Source organism: Panthera pardus, unplaced genomic scaffold, assembly GCF_024362965.1.
Source record: "Panthera pardus isolate Hobbes unplaced genomic scaffold, ASM2436296v1 HiC_scaffold_8, whole genome shotgun sequence".
NCBI lineage: Eukaryota > Metazoa > Chordata > Mammalia > Carnivora > Felidae > Panthera > Panthera pardus.
In genome coordinates this window covers 127,902,384-127,921,502 of record NW_026527013.1, presented here as the reverse complement: position 1 = coordinate 127,921,502, position 19,119 = coordinate 127,902,384, and positions in this window count along the sequence as shown.

Here is a 19,119-nt window from a genome sequence, read left to right as displayed (position 1 = left end):
TTAAACTCAGGAGCAGGACAGGCCCCTAATAACACTGTTGAATCACCATGCTAGTCATGGACAATCTGCATCCAGCATGAGCAGAGGAGAGGGGCAGAGGGTGAAAGAGAGAGAATCCCAAGTTGGCTTCACACTTAGTGTGGAGACTAACCCGGGACTCGATCCTATGATCCTGGGATCATGACCTGGGCAGAAATCAAGAGACAGACACTCAACTTACTGAGCCACCCACACGTCCTACAAACTCTGTCTTAAATTATGCCCAGAAGGAATCTTTTAAAGGGTTCATTCCATCATATGTTGCTCAATATAAAGGAAGAAAATGTGTCCAAGTGTGACTTTTGGCTAAGATAATAACAAAGAAGCATTTTAACATGTGTTATAGGTATGATGTCTTCTTAAAGAAGAATAATTTTAGAGCTCCATCATCATTAAAATGTGGCCAGTTTTTATAGATTGGTTTGAACTGTAATTATAGAAAGCCAATGAATTAAATTTTTAGCCAATCATACACTCTTCTGGGAGGTTAAAGAAACAGAGCTTCTTTGTGCCTTGCTTTCAGTTCTGTTCCTGCTTCTTTCACACTGGAGGATGATCTGGGTATGGTCACTATTATCCACCATTCCCCAACTCCCACTTCCACACACAAACAAAAGTTACTGAGATGACTACATTATTTCTCCTATGAATTATTATGAAGACTAAAGGAAGAGGAATGTCTTAACTTTCCCAGTTGTTAACTCTGCCTACCCAGATGTTCTGACCCCAAGCTGATAAACATGGATCACAATAGTAGTATACTGAATCAATTCATTAAATGGGATAGATTTCAACAACTTAAATGCTTATGCATGTAGTCATGAACAATAAATGCTTACTGAAAGAATGAATCATTAAAACAATATGAAGCCTATAATGATGTGTAAGTAACCACACTATACTTTAAGCTCATCTTCTGGATTCAAGACAGGAATGTAAAGAGAGGCCCTCTCAAAGAATCAAATCCAATATTCATGATACTGAACCAAGTTAATAAATAAAATGTTTAAGAATGCTAGATTTCATTTGTAGGTCTCTCAAAGAAACTTCTTCTTCACCTTTCTTAAAACATCTTCTCCTTCAGTCTGACAAATCTTTGCCCATTTTGACCCTGTTTTCTCTTTACTGTCATTCATGTTTGCCCTATAGATTTCAAATATTCATAACCAAGGGCAATTCTTATGGATAGTGCTTAAAAATCAGTAGGTAACATGATAAAAGTCATGATTTTTATATTTCCCTTCAGGATAGATCCAAAGAAGGCACAGTATTATACACCTTTCAAGACTCAGATGAAGGTTTACATCTTATATTGTGGAAAATTAAAGCTTTTAGATAGGAAGTCAGCATTTCTAACCTGAATGGTATAAAGTTATACACCAAAATCATGAAAAGGCACTGAAGGATTTAGAAATTTGGTATTTGTCCCATATGGAGACATTTGTCCCATGGAGAGTTCTACTGACTGGACATGGCCATTGGTCACATTTGCCTACTTTGATCTTAAAATCCACTTGACATCAGACATATAATAAAGTTTATAAGAATTGTACCTATTGATGAAGATGAGTAGAATACAGGAAACATGAAGAGAGATTATGAACTGAGAAAGAAATCTGGGTATAAATTCTTTGCTACTTCTGTAGTAGCACAATCTTGAGGACAAATTTCTTAAACTCAAGCAGGATCGAGAAGAATGGTTCCTGCCATAAACTAGATCTTTGATTAGAGGGTAGTAATGCACTGATGATTATTAAATTGGCATTTTAAACACATTGAGTCTTAATTCTTTGTAATATCAAATGCACATCTGTTTCCTCACACAATATCACTGATGACTTCATAATATTTGCAACTTTTTAAAAAATGAGAAGAGCTTGGTAACTCAGTGAGCAATAAATCCCAAACTATGTCTCCTTTATTTTTAGAGAGGCAAACTTTTATTTACTTTACCTGTTTGTATTGCTTTCCTTTCTTCCCTTTCCTTCCCTTCCCTTTCCTTCCTCACATTCTTAATAACAACCACTACTGAGCATCTTCTGCATGCCAGATGATTTTCTATGTAGTAAGAGGTTAAACATGTCCCTGTAAGCATAGCATTTAATTCTACTAGACAAAGATTGATAGTAAACAAATCAATTTGTCATCTTTTAGATGATAAGTGTTACGGTGAAATCTAAAGAAAGGTAAAGGGGACAGGCAGTTTAGGAAAGGCCATTCTGGCAAAATGATCTTTGACCAATGACCCGATCAAAGAAAAGTGATGAGACACATGGCTCCCTGGAAGAACATCCAAAGCAGAGGAAACAATAGATTCAAAGGCCTTGTGGCAGGAGAAGGTCCCCTTTATTCACCTTTCAAGTAGAACAAAGGTTTACAAGGATGAAATTGTGAGGATATTATTCAGACAGATGGCAGACAGAAAATTCCTTTGCTATTTTCCTGTGGCAACCAGGGTGGAATTTTTCTGGGTTACAATTCACAATATATGCCTGTGTGGTTCCTGGCCTTCTCATGGCAACTCAACTCCTGCTTCCTATACTTTTCGAATCAGGGGTCAGGATTATTAGTATATATCAGGACTAGAGCCCCATATTCCTTAGTTTTCCCTATGGACATCTTGGCTAGGTGTCTATTCAGTGTTCTTTGCTTTTCTGATTCTTTTCAAATGCCTGTGGCTTCTTCCATTCTTGATTTCCAGTTTAGCTATGCATTTAATTTATCCAGCTATGTATTCTATATGTTTGAGGCATAGAGTAGATTCCCTGTGATATTACATCCCATCATATTTACCTAAAAATGTTTCTTCATGTTAGCTGACCAGTGGGCCCAACTGTTTGACCAAATTGACTATCTTCATAAAAATACATTTTTGAAGGATCATAATTCTCATATCCAACCTTTACTCAGGAGCTTAAAGAAAATAAATATATCTGGTAAATTTACAGATTAAGCTTACAGAAGATACCTTTTGTATCCTGGTTCTTTTTACTTGCTGATATTCCAGTGAATGTTAGGCTTTATATAATGTTGGCCAATATGGTATGAACAGGATGAAACTTCTAGTCCCAAACTTCTAGCCTAACTCATAGGATATATTTGATCATGTTGATAAATGTATAAAACAGGTTATTTTAGTCAATTTTAAATATAAAATATAGGGAACATTTAAAAAGAAACTAACCCAAATATATGCCAACATTCCAGTAGTGAAAATTCAGTTTCCTATTTTATTGGAAATATAATAGTTATAACTACATTTTCAAAGTCCACACTAAAGGAATAATGGTAAATAAATCAATGAAGCTCAGACTGTGTCCTCATAACTCATTGAATTAAATGCCTAATTTTTTCCACCAGACTCCACAGAAAATGAAACCTAATTTCATCAGAAACATTTACAGATTCACCTACCTAATTCATTTACTGGTGAAGACTCGATTACACTTGAATAATTGGTGCAGGAGGAATATAAATTTGGGGATCACTAAAGAAATGAAAACATTCACAAGTAACAAGTATTGACTTGCTGTCAGGTAGCAACCACAGAAATAACTGGTAAACAATATACTAAGTGGTTGTAGAAACGCTATGCTTTTTATGCCCTTTCGTGAGAGCAAAAGAAAGTAATAACTAACAAGCTAAAATCATGCTTTTATCTGGCAGAACAAAGGCTCATTTATCCAACATCCATCCATCCATCCAAGTCTCCAATTACTCAAGATGTAGTCTTCTCAATGACAAACTCCTGCTCTGCCACTTATTAGCGACTGACCCTGGGCAAATCATTTAACCTGTCTCTTGGTTTCCTCAACTGCAAAATGCAGATAATTATAGTACCCCTTCATAATTTATTTATGGGAAACAATTAGGTTAAAATATATACGGGGCTAAGACTAGTCCCTGACACAGAGTAAAAATTATAAAAGTGCTCCTTATTATTATTTATTGCTTTATGTGACATGAACTGGATTGTATAGAGGCAGTATAACTACCTATATAAGCATTGTATGAAAAAGGTGATGGGGGGGAGAGGGGGCTTCTCAAGCCAGGTATCATTTCTTGGAAACTTTATACAAGGAAAGACATGTGAAAGTCACAGACCAGAGACATGGGCTCACTAAAAGGCTGAGATTCAATAATAAGATTATTAAATACTTCTTCCCCGCTATGCCTTACCACCATACCAGGAGACTATAGTAAATCAGAGTGGATTATAGCTGAAAAACCTGCAAAATGCAAATGCTCTCTGGAAAGGAGAACTTAAAAATGCCCAAAGTTATGAAGAGACAAAACCAAGGACACTAGAGGAATTTAGAATATCTTGTAACTACAACAACAACAAAATTAAAATACAGTGTAACACCTACCCGTATTAACATAAATCCTCACACTAGAGACTCATTTATCTCAGTTCCTATTACCCAAAACAACAAGTCCAAATTTAAACCAAAAAAATGAAAAACACACTAAGAGAAAAAACATGGACCATGGGGAAAAAAAGCAAACATCATGGCCAGATTCAGATATGACAAAATGTGGGAATTACCAACAAGGAATATAAAATAATTATAATAAATGTGTTAAAAGGCTCTAATGGAAAAAAAAAAACAGATACATATACAATAACAGATGGATTTTGTAAGCAGAGGCATGGGAATTTGAATTTAGAATCAAAAGAAAATGCTGAAAGCAAATTTTTTTTAAACATGATACAGAAATAAAGAAATCTTTAATGGGTTCATCAATAAACTTGAATTGGCTAAGGAAAGAATTAGTGAGCTTAAATACATAGCAATAAAAATTTCCAAAAGTGAAATGGAAATACAGAAAAAAAAATCCTGAAAAAAAATCCAAGAACTTTGAGGGCAATTTCAAAACACCTAATATATAAACATTTGGAAAATCAGAAAGAGAAGACAGAATATACAGAGCAGAAGAAATATTTGAATCAGCAATGGCTAAGAGCTTTCTAAAATTAATGATGCTCATCAAACCACAGATACAGGAAAACCAGAGAACACCCAGCAGACAAACAGCAAAAATACCCACCAAAAGCAAAACATGAGGTATATCCTATTCAAACAACAGAACACCAAAGACTATGGGGCCACTTTAAAAGAAGTAGGGGTGGAGGGATTACCTTACAGGAAAACAACTTTAAGAATTACAGCAGACTTCTCTGAAAACGTACAAGCATGAGGACAGCGAAGCAAAATATTTTAAGTGTTAAAAGAAAAAAAATCAATTTATAAATCTGCACTTAGCAAAATTATTCTCAAAAGTGAAGGAAAAATAGATTCTCAGACAAAAAAAAGCAGAGAATTAATTTATCACTAGCTGACCTGCCCTGTAAAATCTACCCAAAGAAGTTAATTCAGAGAGAAGTAAAATTAAGTCAGAAACAGATATATGTAAAGAAAAAAAAGAACAGTGGGAAAGGAAAAAATGAAAATAAAATAAAACATTTTTCTTATTTCTTTTTCTACAGCTTTATTGGGATATAATTGACATGTACCATTGGATTGGTTTAAGGTGTATAATGGGATGATTTGATATTAGAATACTGTGAAAGGATTGCCATAATAAGGTTAGTTAACACATCCACCACCTAATAGTTACCATTTTTGTGTGTTTGTATGTGGTGAGAACTTCTGAGATCTACACTCTTAGCAACTTTTCTTTTTTTTTTTTTTAATTTTTTTTTAAAGTTTATTTATTTTTGAGACAGAGACAGAGCATGAACGGGGGAGGGGCAGAGAGAGAGGGAGACACAGAATCGGAAGCAGGCTCCAGGCTCTGAGCCATCAGCCCAGAGCCCGACCGGGCTCGAACTCACGGACCGCGAGATCGTGACCTGAGCTGAAGTCGGACGTTTAACCGACTGAGCCACCCAGGCGCCCCACTTAGCAACTTTTCAAGTGTATCGTATAGTATTGTTAACTATAGCCATTATTTTGTATATTATCCCCGGAACTTATTTATCTTATAACTAGCAGTTTGTATCCTTTGACTTCTCTCACCCATTTCTTCCATCTGCCTGATCCTGGGCAGCACTAACTTACTCTCTGTTTCTACATGTTTGGTTTTATTAGATTCCACATATAAGTAAGATCACACAGTATTTGTCTGATTTCTTTTAATTAACTTAATGCCCTCAAGGTTGATCCATGTTGTCATAAGTGGCAGGATTTCTTTTCTTTTTTTTTTTCTTTTTTTAAGTTTATTCACTTTTGAGAGAGAGAGAGAGACAGAGTGTGAACAGGGGAAGGGCAGAGAGAGAGACACACACACAGAATCCGAAGCAGGCTCCAGGCTCTGAGCTGTCAGCACAGAGCCCGACGTGGGCTCCAACTCATGAACCATGAGATCATGACCTGAGCTGAAGTCACACGCTTAACCGACTGAACCACCCAGGCGCCCCTGGAAGGATTTCTTTTTAATGGTGGAATAATCATCCATTGTGTGTGTGTGTGTGTGTGTGCGTGCGCGCGTGTATATGTATCACATTTTTTTCATCTATTAACCCACTGACGAACACCTGTTTCTATGTCTTGGCTATTATAACAATACCGCAGTGAACTAGGGGTATAGATATCTCTTCAAGATAGCGATTTCATTTCCCTCAGATAATACCCAGAAGTGGAATCCTGAATCATATGATATTTGTAATATTTTGAGAAACCTCCATACTGATTTCCAGAGTGGCTATACAAATTTACATTTCCATGAACAGCACACAGCATTATTTTTTCTCTACATCCTCACCAGCACTGATGGCCATTCTAACAGGTGTGAGATGATATCTTATTGTGGTTTCAATTTGCATTTCCCTGATCATTAGCTATACTGAGCACCTTTTCATGTACCACTGACCATTTGTATATGTTCTCTGGGAAAGTCTATTTAGATCCCTTGCCCATTTTTGTTTTTATTTTCTTATTTTTAATATATATTTGTTTCTGAGAGAGACAGAGACAGAGACAGAGAGAGAACACAAGGGGCAGAGAGAAAAGGGAATAAAGAAAATACCAAGCAGGTTCCACACCATCAGCACAGGGCCTGATGCAGGGTTCGAACCCAGAAACTGTGAGATCATGACCTGAGCTGAAATCAAGGGTCAGACACAACCGACTGAGCCACCCAGTTGCCCCTTTGCACATTTTTAACTGTATTATTTGTCTTTTGGCTATTGACGTATATGGGTTCCTTATATATTTTGCATATTAACCTCTTATCACATTTATGTTTTGAGAATATTTTCTCCCATTTTGTAGGCTTCCTTTTCTCTTTTGTTGTGCAGAAACTTTTTAGTTACATATAGTCTGACTTGCTGATGTCCAATGACAAGGAGCTTTCCCTCCCTCTATGTTTTCTTGTAGGAGTTTCACAGTTTCAGGTCTTAACTTAATCTTTAATCCATTTTCAGCTAACTTTTGTGAGTGTTGTAAGGTAGGGGCCTTTTCTTCTTCTTAATTGATCTAGAAGTTAATTGTATTTAAAGTAATAATAGCAATAAGGCATTGGGTGATAGTAGCATACACATAAGCAAAGTAAAATGACACCAATGTTATAAGGAGCAGGAGCAAGAGATTGGGAATGCTTGGACTTAAGATACTTGCACTACAAGAGAAGGAGAATAGTGTTATTTGAAGGTAGACTTACGTTAGTCAAAAAGTGTATTGTAAACTCTGAGGTAGCCAATAACATATTTGTAAAAATGTATCCTTGATATTTTAGGAGGATACATAAAATGAAACTGTGTAATATGCTTAATTAAAATGAAAGAAGTCTGAAAAAGAAATCTCTGACAAGAAATAAAAAATATTTACAAACATGGTTAATATTAATCCAAACATGGGGCGCCTGGGTGGCTCAGTCGGTTAAGCGTCCGACTTCGGCTCAGGCCATGATCTCGTGGTCTGTGAGTTCGAGCCCCACGTCAGGCTATGTTCTGACAGCTCAGAGCCTGGAGCATGTTTCAGATTCTGCGTCTCCCTCTTTTTCTGACCCTCCCCTGTTCATGCTCTCTCTCTGTCTCAAAAATAAATAAATGTTAAAAAAATATATTAATCCAAACATATCAATAATCACTTTAAATTAAAATACTCTAAGGAGCGCCTGGCTGGCTCAGTTGGTGGAATGTACCGCTCTTGATATCAGAGCTGTGAATTCGAGCCCATGTTGGGTATAGAGGTTACTTAAAAAAATAAAATCTTAAAATAAAATAAAATGTTCTAAATATAGCAATTAAAAATAAAAATTTTCAGACTGGATAAAAAACAAAACACAACTTCTTTTTGTCTAAAACAAAATCATTTCAAATATAAAGAGCCTGATAGGATAAATACAAAGGAAGGGATAACACTAATTATACTAAGACTCATCAAAAGAAAGCTGGAAGAATAATATTAGTTTCCAACAAGAAAAACTCAGAACAAAGAGAATTACCAGTGATAAAGAGGATCATCACACAATGATGAAGGGGTTAATTCTCCAAGAAGGCAAAACAATCCAAAAAGGGTATGACCTAGTGCTAGAGCATCAAAATATGTGAGGCAAAAACTAATAGAAATGAAAAGAGAAATAGGCAAACCCTCTATTATAGCTGGAAATTAAAACATCCTCCTCTTTAGTAATTGATAGTTCAAGTAGGTAGAAAATCAATGAGAGAGTAGACTCGAACAGCAATATCAATCATCTTGGTCTAATTGATAATTTTAGAATACTCTCTTCATTAACAGCTGAATATTCATTCTTCTCAAGTTGATATGGAACACCAACCAAAAGAGGCCACATTCTGGGCCATAAAACATCCTTAACAAATTTAAAGGTATATAAATACTACAAAGTATGTTTTCCAACTACAATGAGATTAAACTAGAAGTCAATAACAGAAACTGAGCTAGAAAATCACCAAATATTTGGAAATTAAATGGTACATTTCTAAATAACACATGGGTTAAATAAGAGTCTCAAGAGGAATTAAAACATATTTTGAACTAAATGAAAATAAAAATACAACTTATCAAAGTTACTGTCATGCTGGGAAAACAGTGCAGTGTCTAAAGGGAAATGAGTAACATTTACCACTTATGATATAAAAGAAATATCTAAAATCAATTAACTTCAGCTTCAACTTTAAAAGACTATAAAAAGGTTATCAGTTTAATTCTAAAGCAAGAAAAAGGAAAAAAAATGAAGTTAGAGCACTAAGCATAAAATTGAAAACAAGAAAACAATAGAAAAAATAAATAAAACTAAAAGGTAGTTCTTTGAAAACAGCCATAAAATTTATAAACTTCTATCCAGGCTAACCATACAAAAAAGAAAGAAAACACAAATTATTAATATGGGAGTTGAAAGGGACTCATGACTGCTGATTCCATGGATTAAAATGATAAAGGAATAATATGAACAGTTCTATGGCCACAAATATGATAATTTAAATAAAATGGACTAATTCCTTGAAAGACACAAACTACCAAAATTCACACAAAACTTGAATGATTCTATATCCATGAAAGAAGTTGAATCATAAGCAATAGGCTTCCAAACCAACAAATCACCAGACCCAGATCATTTCATTGGTAAATTCTAACAAACATTTAAGGAAAAAATGGCACCAATTCTCTAACATCTCTTTCAGAAAAAAGATGCAGAGGAGATACTTCCCAACTCTTTCTCTGAGATAGCAGTGCCCCAACATCAAAACAAATAAAGACTTTACAAGAAAGGAACGCTATAAACCAATGTCTCTCATGAACAAAGACACAAAAATCCTCAAAAATATCATCAACTTGAATGCATCAATGTATAAAAAGTGTCATACACCATAACCAAGTGAAACTTATTCCAAGTGTGCAAGGCTAACTCACATTTGAGAATTAATCAATATAATTAACATAAACAGAAAAATCCTACGATCATATTAACTGATTCAGAAAAGCATTTAATAAAATCCAATATCCACTCATGGTAAAAACCCACATAAAACTAGGAATCAAGAAAAATTCTTCAATTTGATAAAGAACATCTACATAAAACCTACAGCTAACACCATACTAAATCATGAGAAGCTGAACACACTCCTTCTAAGATCAGGAACAAAAAGAATGTTCTTTCTCTCCATTCATATTCAACATTGTGCTGGAAGTAAAAAGACAATAATACAAGTAAAAGAATAATATAAGAAGACAAAAAAAGAAATAAAAGATAAATAGATTGAAAAAGAAAAAACTGTCTCAGAGATAATACAATTGGCTATAAAGAAAATTCTACAGAATTTATTCCTCTCACCAAAAAAATCTTCCTAGAGATCTGTGTAAAAAAGCAAGCATATCAAAGGTGCAAATTATGGTTATATTATATTGTATATTATTATAGTATACAATCTAGTATATAATATGTTGTGTAATATAATATATGTACATTATATTATAGCAATTCAAAAAATAAAATACTTAAGTATAAATCTAACAAAATATATGCAGAATCTATATGCAGAAAACCTCAAAAAACTGGAAAAAACAAAGACAACATAAATAAATGAAGAGATATTTTGTGGTAATGGATTAAAGACTCAGGATTTTTAACAAGTCAATTCTGAAATTGATCTATGTAGTCACACAATCCCAAATAAAACCAATATTACACTGTATATTAACTAACTTGAATTTAAAATTTTTAAAAAGCTTTGCATCAATAAAAATTTTTAAATGTGGTCCATCCATAAAATGGAATATTATTCATCCATAAAAAGGAAAGCAGTCCTGACACAGGCTACATGATGGTATATCCCTTTAGGACTAAAAGTTATACCTGATTCAGGCACCAGACTGTTCTGCAGGTGCTACTCTAATTTCTCCTGTTTTCTCTCACTCCTTCACCTATGGGCAGGACAGGAGTTTGTGCAGGGTAGATTACCATGTAGTTCTGCAGTCAAAGGGAAATACTGCCCTCAGTTAAATGTCAAAATGTCAGACAAGTGTTTAATCTAGGTGAATCAACAAATATTAATTTTTCTTTCTTCCTTGTAGCCTACAAACATATTATAGTACATTGTAATATAATCTTCTTGGCCCTTGTCTGCCCCTCCTGAAGCTACCACGGAGAACAATTTGCAAAGAGATGCCTACATGTATTTCCTCTCTCCGCTCACCTCCCCATCTCAAATCCCTGTGGATAGGGTCTCTCACATGAGTTGAAGGAAGATATAAAAGCAGGAAAAGGAAGGAAGGAAGGAAGGAAGGAAGGAAGGAAGGAAGGAAGGAAGGAAGGAAGGAAGGAATAAAGGGAAAGAAAGAACAAAGAAAGACAGAAAGAAAAAGGAAGGAAGGAAGGAAGGAAGGAAGGAAGGAAGGAAGGAAGGAAGGAAGGAAGGAAAGAAGGAAGGAGGAAGGAAGGAGGAAGGAAGAAGACAGAAAGAAAGAGAAAAAAGAATGCAGGCAGTAAGGAAGGAAGGAAAGAAGAAGTTATTAGTGACTTTCCACTTTCAATTCCAAATTGTTTTATGTTTGGTTTGTATTTACTCTGAGAAATTTTTGCTATTTTTGTTTTAATAAACAAATAACTTCATTCCCTAAATTCCTGAGTAGAAGAATGCTATTGGTTCTTGTGAATGAAACATACACTAAAACTGATTCAAACCATCTGATCCCAATTGGTTATCCAATGTAATTTAGAATTACCTTGACACAAACTATGATTTTTTAAGAAAAACACAAACACGTTGATTTAAAAGAATTTCCTGGGGTGCTTGGGTGGCTCAGTCAGTTAAGCATCCGACTCTATTTCGGCTCAGGCCATGATCTCACAGTTGTGAGACAGAGCACTGCATTGGACACTACACTGAGAATGGAGCCTCCTTGGGATTCTCTTTCTCCCTCTCTCTCTCTTCCCCTCCCTTGCTCATGCTCTTTCTCAAGAAAAAAAATAATAATAATAAAACATTTTTAGAAATAAGTAGATAAATAAATAAACAGATAAATAAAAGAATTTGGGCATTATATATTTGATTAGTTATTCTAATAAAACACTGATGCAATGAAAGTAAATTTTTCAATTCAGTAAAAAGACTTCCAAAAGCTTCGGATTCCTTCTCTTGTTACTGATTCAGCACGTTGTTGTTTTTTAGACATAAATAAGTTCAGTTAAAAGTTCCCTGGAACTACTCTACTTGAAGATAAGGCTGACATGAAAATTAGTTGACTATATCCTTTGAAGCAAAGGTAAACACTGATAAAAATGTTTTCAAATAATCTTAATGGTAATGACACGTTTATGAGAGTAACTCTTTTACAATCAACTACAAAAAGAAGCAAAGGCAAATGAATGTCAGTAGAAATAGAGGTATTTTTAAATTTTAGAACATGAGAATATTAACTAATATCCAAAGTGAGATTTTAGCATTGATCATGTTCAAGGGATTCTTGTCAACACAAGTAAGTGTGATGAAACAAGAGAAAACACCTCATTAAAATATCCAGCTTCACATATGGTAAGCAATTTGCCAAAAACCATGTTAGAATCTATTCTCTCCATGTTTTTCCCACTGGTATTTGAATACTAATAATTTTAAAATTATTTACAGCATAAGCGTTATACAATTCAAGGTCAAATGTAAAAGTGAAATGTCTTTGGTCAAATTTTTGAACTTGCCTTATATGCTGAAACAAACTTAGGTTAAAATTAATCCTCATAGTAATTATTACTGTGCCAGTTACAACTGTCACAAGCAGAGAACTCTATTCCAAGGGAACCAGCTCTTGTTGCAAGCTAACTATGTGCCATTTACAACAGAATCGTTTCCTATATTTTCCATGTAATCCTCTCAACATCCCTGTGTGGCAGCTATTAATAACTCCACTGAGAGAGGAGAAAATTACCTGACTTGCCCAAAGTCAAATATCCAGTATTAGCAGCTCTGAATTCAAATGAGGCTGGTGCAACTTTAGAGTCAATAGGTACACAATATATTCATTTGCTCAAGAAATGAGAAATCTGGGGTTTAGCTTGTGTGACAAGAAAATAAAATTTACCCTTCTCTTTGTCTACTAAGGAGAATTCTGAATCCCTACACAATTTCTGTTTCTCCATTGTTTAGAAGCAGGGTGATGATTAGGAAATTTTAAGAGGCACAAAATCAACTTCATTTTGGTTTTTGTTTCTTTTGTTTTTGTTTTTGCAAAATATGAAAAGCCACTGATGGGTCTGGTGCCCAAAAGGAGACTGGAAAAAGGAGAGGAGATTTGACTCAAGCTAAGAAGATGGAGAATTTTCTGGAATTTTACCAAAAGAAGACATGATTCAAAGAAGTAGCTATCAGATTCTGAGAGAAATAGTTGAGGACATAGAATTTTTAGGAACTCTTCTTTGTATTTGGAAAATAATGTTCTTTTGTTGTTTTCTCAATTTAATCTCTATACGTTTTTAAAATTACTTTTAGATACAGAAATGTATTAAACTACAACACTGGGTGAAGACTGGGTCACGTGGAGATTGACTTTATTTTGATTATAGGAGACTTCTAACTAGCACTGAGATGGAACTTCACCTTTAAAAACGCCTCTCATTTCCTTTATACTATGACCAAAGCCTCTGGCAATTAGTATGGGTCATTGAGCCTAAAATTACTCCATCCCCAATGGCTACCTCCCGTGGGCCTTCTCCTGAAAGCTAAAGACCAACTTCTTTCTTTGGGAAAGGAAGTTTCTAACCATCAAATTTCCTCCAAGCCTTGGAGACTTTATCGAAGAGGTCAGTTGTCTGCCAACAGGCAGCAGCAGTCTAAAGAAACACGTGAGAATTTCATTCTAGCCAAGCTAGAAATAGCCAAGCCCATCCCCACTCCCACAACCCCTCAGTAACCCTTTTTGTTCTCTATATTTAAGAGCCTCTTATGTTTTGTCCCCTCCCTGTTTTGATATTATTTTTGCTTCCCTTCCCTTATGTTCATCTGTTTTGTATCTTAAATTCTACATATGAGTGAAGTCATATGATATTTATCTTTCTCTGACTAATTTCGCTTAGCATAATACCCTCTAGTTCCATCCATGAGTTGCAAATGTCAAGATTTCATTCTTTCTGATCACCAAGTATGTATATATATGTATGTGTGTATACATATATATACATATACACCAAGTATATATATATATATACATATATATATGTGTGTATATATATATATATATATATATATATATATATATATATATATATACACCAAGTATATATATAATATTTTCCTGACAGATACATAAGAAATAGACCTGTAACAGTCCTCAAAAGGGCTGCTTCTCTCCATAGACAATAGCCAAAGTATGGAAGGAGCCCAAATGCCCATCCATGGGTGAATGGATAAAGATGTGGTATAGAGAAGCAGCCCTTTTGAGGACTGTTATAGGTCTATTTCTTATGTATCTGTCAGGAAAATATTCAAGATGTTTTAACCTAGAGTCTAAAGTATCATGGGACATCACCTTTGGGAATTATTTCTTATGGGGAAATGTGCAGTGATACCATCTAGTTAGAAACTGGCTCAGATGATCAAAGTGAGCCCCTGAGATGTTGGTTAAGACCTGGGATATGAACGTGGGAAACAGTTCATCCAGTGTGATGAGGTACTACACTACCACCATGTGTTAATGCAGCCTGGTCAAAGCAAGCACTGCACAGGATCCTCAGGGATGTGGGATATGTGCTATATGAGTACTTGCTTCACCTGTACTAAGCAGCCTGAAGGACCAACATACCTTTTTCTGAGCCCGCACCTTCTGACATCAACAGGCCTACTCCCATGGCAGGCTTACTGAGGGACACCTTCCTTTCTGTACTACAAAATCATGTTCAGGCAGGCCCACTACAATGATACCCTAACATGAAGAAGACAGCCTCCAAAAAATGATATACTTCATCTTCATCTTCTGTGCTGGTCCCCTTTTTATACATGCAACTGCCCACGTATCCATAAACAATGCTGTCTCTGTGGGATGCCATGCTACTCAGGTCTAACTTCAGTCTCTGAATTGTTTTTAGGTTGTAAAGTATGCTCTTTGTAGTCCTCTAATGTTGATTCCACTTATCTAGTGTTCATGAAATAAGGTATATTCACTAGGTGTGGAAGAATACTTCCACTGCTTTCTCCCATCTCTCTTTTAAGTTTTGTTTGTTTTTGAGAGCGAGAGCAAGCAGGGTAGGGGCAGAGAGAGAAGGAGACCAAGGATCCGAAGCAGACTCTGTGATGGTAGCAAAAGGCCCTATGCAGGCTCAAACTCATGAGCCATGAGATCATGACCTGAGCCAAAGTCAGACACTTAACTGACTGAGCTACCCAGGCACACACCCCCATCTTTATCATAGCCAATCCTCTTGAACAAGTTGTCTGTTCTCTATCATTGCATTTTATTTTCTATTTGTTCTCCAATGCCCTTCATTTTTGCATCACAAATGCTTTACTGAGCTAGGTCTTCCTAATTTCACACATGAGTTACATGTTGGTAAATTAAATATTTTTCTATTTTCAATTCCTCTTTCTTGACTTTTGAAGAAAACATTTATTAATCCATTTATTCAGTTTATTTTACTAATATTTTTTTTTGAGAGAGAGAGAGAGATAAAGAGCACAAGTGGGGGAGAGGGACAGGGAGAGAGGGAGAGAGAGAAACAGAGAGACAATCTTAAGCAGGCTCCATGCTCAATGAGGCACGGGCTCAATTTCATGACCCTGGAATCATGACCTAAGCCAAAATCAAGAGTTGGAAACTCAACTGACTGACTCACCTAGGCTCCCCTCTACTAATATTTTTAAATACCTACCTTTCCCAAAGAGTATTCTAAGAAATAGTAATCAAGCAAAGATCAATAAAGACATGGTCCATGTTCTCATGAAGCATGTATTCTAGTGTAAGCAAATAATCACAAAATTCTGTTTAATTAAAAATCCAAGTTAAGTCCTCTAAAGCAAAGGAACTCAGTTCTATAACAATGGAGTCTTGCCTATGTTGGAAGTTGAGGCCAAGCATTCCTAAAGAAGTAAGTCTTGAGCTGAGATGAAAAATGAACAAAACTTTACCTAAAGAGGTTAGGAGATAGCATGCTGAGTAAAAGCTTTTGGCAGAGTCTTATTTTCATGTACATTTACCCTCAGGAACACAGAGATAATAAAACACTTAAGAGGGAAAGTGATGACGCATAATTATAATTTAAGCTGTCATAGAGTTTTTTTTTTGTACTCAGGGACCTTTCAGACATTATCATGTATTTTTTTATTCAAGTATAATTAACATAGTGTTACATTAGTTTCTGGTGTACAATAAAATGACTCAACTATCTACACATTACTCAATATTCACCACAGAAAATGGACGCTTAATCCCCTTTACCTATTTCACCCATCCTACTCATCTTCCCTCTGGTAACCATCAGTTTGTTCTCTATAGGTAAGAGTCTGTTTTTTGTTTCTTTTTTAATTTTGTCTGGTTTCTTAAATTCCACACGAATGAAATCATGTGGTATTTGTCTTTCTCTTATTTCACTTAGCATTATACCTTCTAGTTCCATTCATGTTATTTCAAGTGGCAAGATTTCATTTTTTATGGCTGAATAATATTCCTATATGTGTGTGTATGCTCATGCATATGTGTTCACGCATACACACACACACACACACACACACACACACACACACCACACTTTCTTTGCCCATTCATCTATGAATGGACACTCGGGTTCCTTCCGTATCTTGGCTATTGTAAATGCTACAATAAAATTAGGGTACAAATATCTTTTCAAGTTAGTGTTTTCATATTCAAACTTATTATTTGTTTTCATAAATTACCTAGTAGTAGAATTACAGGATCATATGGTAATTCCATTTTTAATTTTTTGAGAAACTTCCATAGTGTTTTCCACAGTGGCTGCACTAGTTTGCATTCCCAGCAACAATGCACAAGGGTTCCTTTTTCTCCACATCCTTGCTAACACCTGTTGTTTCTTATGTTGTTAATTGTAGCCATTCTGACAGGTGTGAGGTGGTATATCATTGTGGTTTTAATTTGCATTTTCCTGATGAATAGTGATGTTGAGCATCTTTTCATGTGTCTCTTTGCCATCTGTATGTACTCTTTGAAAAAATGTCTATTCATGTCTTCTCATTTTTAATTGGATTGTGTTTTTTGGTGTTGAGTTGCTTAAGTTCTTTATATATTTTGGATATTAACCCCTCATTGGATATACCATTTGCAAATATCTTCTCCCATTCAGTAGGTCCTTTTTGTTTTGTTGATGGTTTACTTTGCTGTGCAAAAGTTTTTTATTTGATGTAGTCTCAATAGTTTAATTTTGCTTTTGTTTCCCTTGCCATAGGAAACAGAACTACAAAAGTGTTTCTATGGCTTATATCAAAGAGATTACTACCTATATTTTCTTACAGGAGTTTTATGGTTTCAGGTCTCACATTTAGGTCTCTAATCCATTTTGAATTTATTTTTGGACATTATCATATTTGATCTTCAAATGCCCCTGAGATAGGCAGGTAAGTATTCTTACCCTTTACTTTATAGATGAGCAAACTGAGGCACAGAGGGTTCATAATAGTGGTATCCTGATTATAAATGTGATTCCTGAAGACCAGTGATATACTTAAAAGACATATACCCCAAGATAGTCTTTCTTTTCCTTCTATACTTCTGGTCAGTTCTCAGCCTCCTTTGTAGACTCTTTTATTCCTCTAATCTTTAAAATGCTGTAGTTCTTCTAGGCTTGACCCTATGTGCTAGTCTCTGTCCACTCTACACTTTTTCCCAGGCAAGCTCATCCACTTTCCTAACTTCAATTACACTCTGACATACAATGACTCACACATTGATGCCTTTAGCCTTGACCTCACCTTTGAGTTGCAGAACCTCAGAACCATCTCCCTATTTGACATCTCTATTTGTAGAAGCACTTCTATCTCTCTCTATAAAACTTAGATTATTTCTTCCAAAAACGATTAATACTTTTATATCCTCTATTTCAGTGACTGGCACAATTATTATGCAGTTATATAAGAGAGAAACTTGATTCTTCCTTCTTGCTTACTCCTTAGATCCATTCCAACAACAAATCCTGCCATCACCATATTCTATATCTATACCACCACTTTCTTGGATACTGAAGTAGTCTCCTCACTGCTTTCTTTAAATTCATTCTTGTCCTCAACCCAACACATTCTTCCTAGTACTTTTTAGAGACAAATCTATTTGTGACATTTCACTGACCCAAGAACTTAAATAGATGCCCACTCAAGTAGGATAAAACATAAAATCTTTAATGTGGTCAATTAGGAATCACAGAAATTAACCCTTGTCTACCATTCTCTGCCTTTCACTCCCAAAGGCTCCCTTTCTTTTTTCCTTTTTAATAAAGATTTTATTTATGTAAGTAATCTCTATATCCAACGTGGGGCCAGAAATCACAACCATAAGATTAAGAATTGCCTGCTCCACAGAGCAGAGACAACCACGTGCTCCCCAAAAGCTCTCATTCCAAATTTATTTACTCACACTCATCATACTTAATCATTCTTCCAGAGTGCACAAAGACTGCTCCTTGTGACGATAGTATTTATGTATCCTTCCTGCACACATTTTCTAGAAACTTCTACTTACCCTTTGTATAATTTACTCAGACACATTTACAAATGCCCTAAACTAAGTTATATACCCTCCTGATGTGCTCTCTTTACATTCTGAAATTTCTCTTTATAGTAATCTTGGCAATTACATTCATTAATAAATTGTGTAATTACATTCTTTAAATTTGTCTCTCCAGTTAATATGTGGGATTCATGAGAGAAAGAAAAACATTTGCTTCTTGCAGGCTGTATCTCCAATGCTTTTCAGAGAATAGGTAGTAGGTACATATTGGTCAAATGAATACTAAACTGTTGTTATGCCTAACCAACAACATGATTGCTCCCCATGTCCATCTATACTGATTTGTTGCTGTCCCTCATCAAAAATATCCTTTTTCATAGTAACAGTGGATTCCTTTCCTACTCTTGGCATACTTTTGAAAAAATACACAATCCTTGTA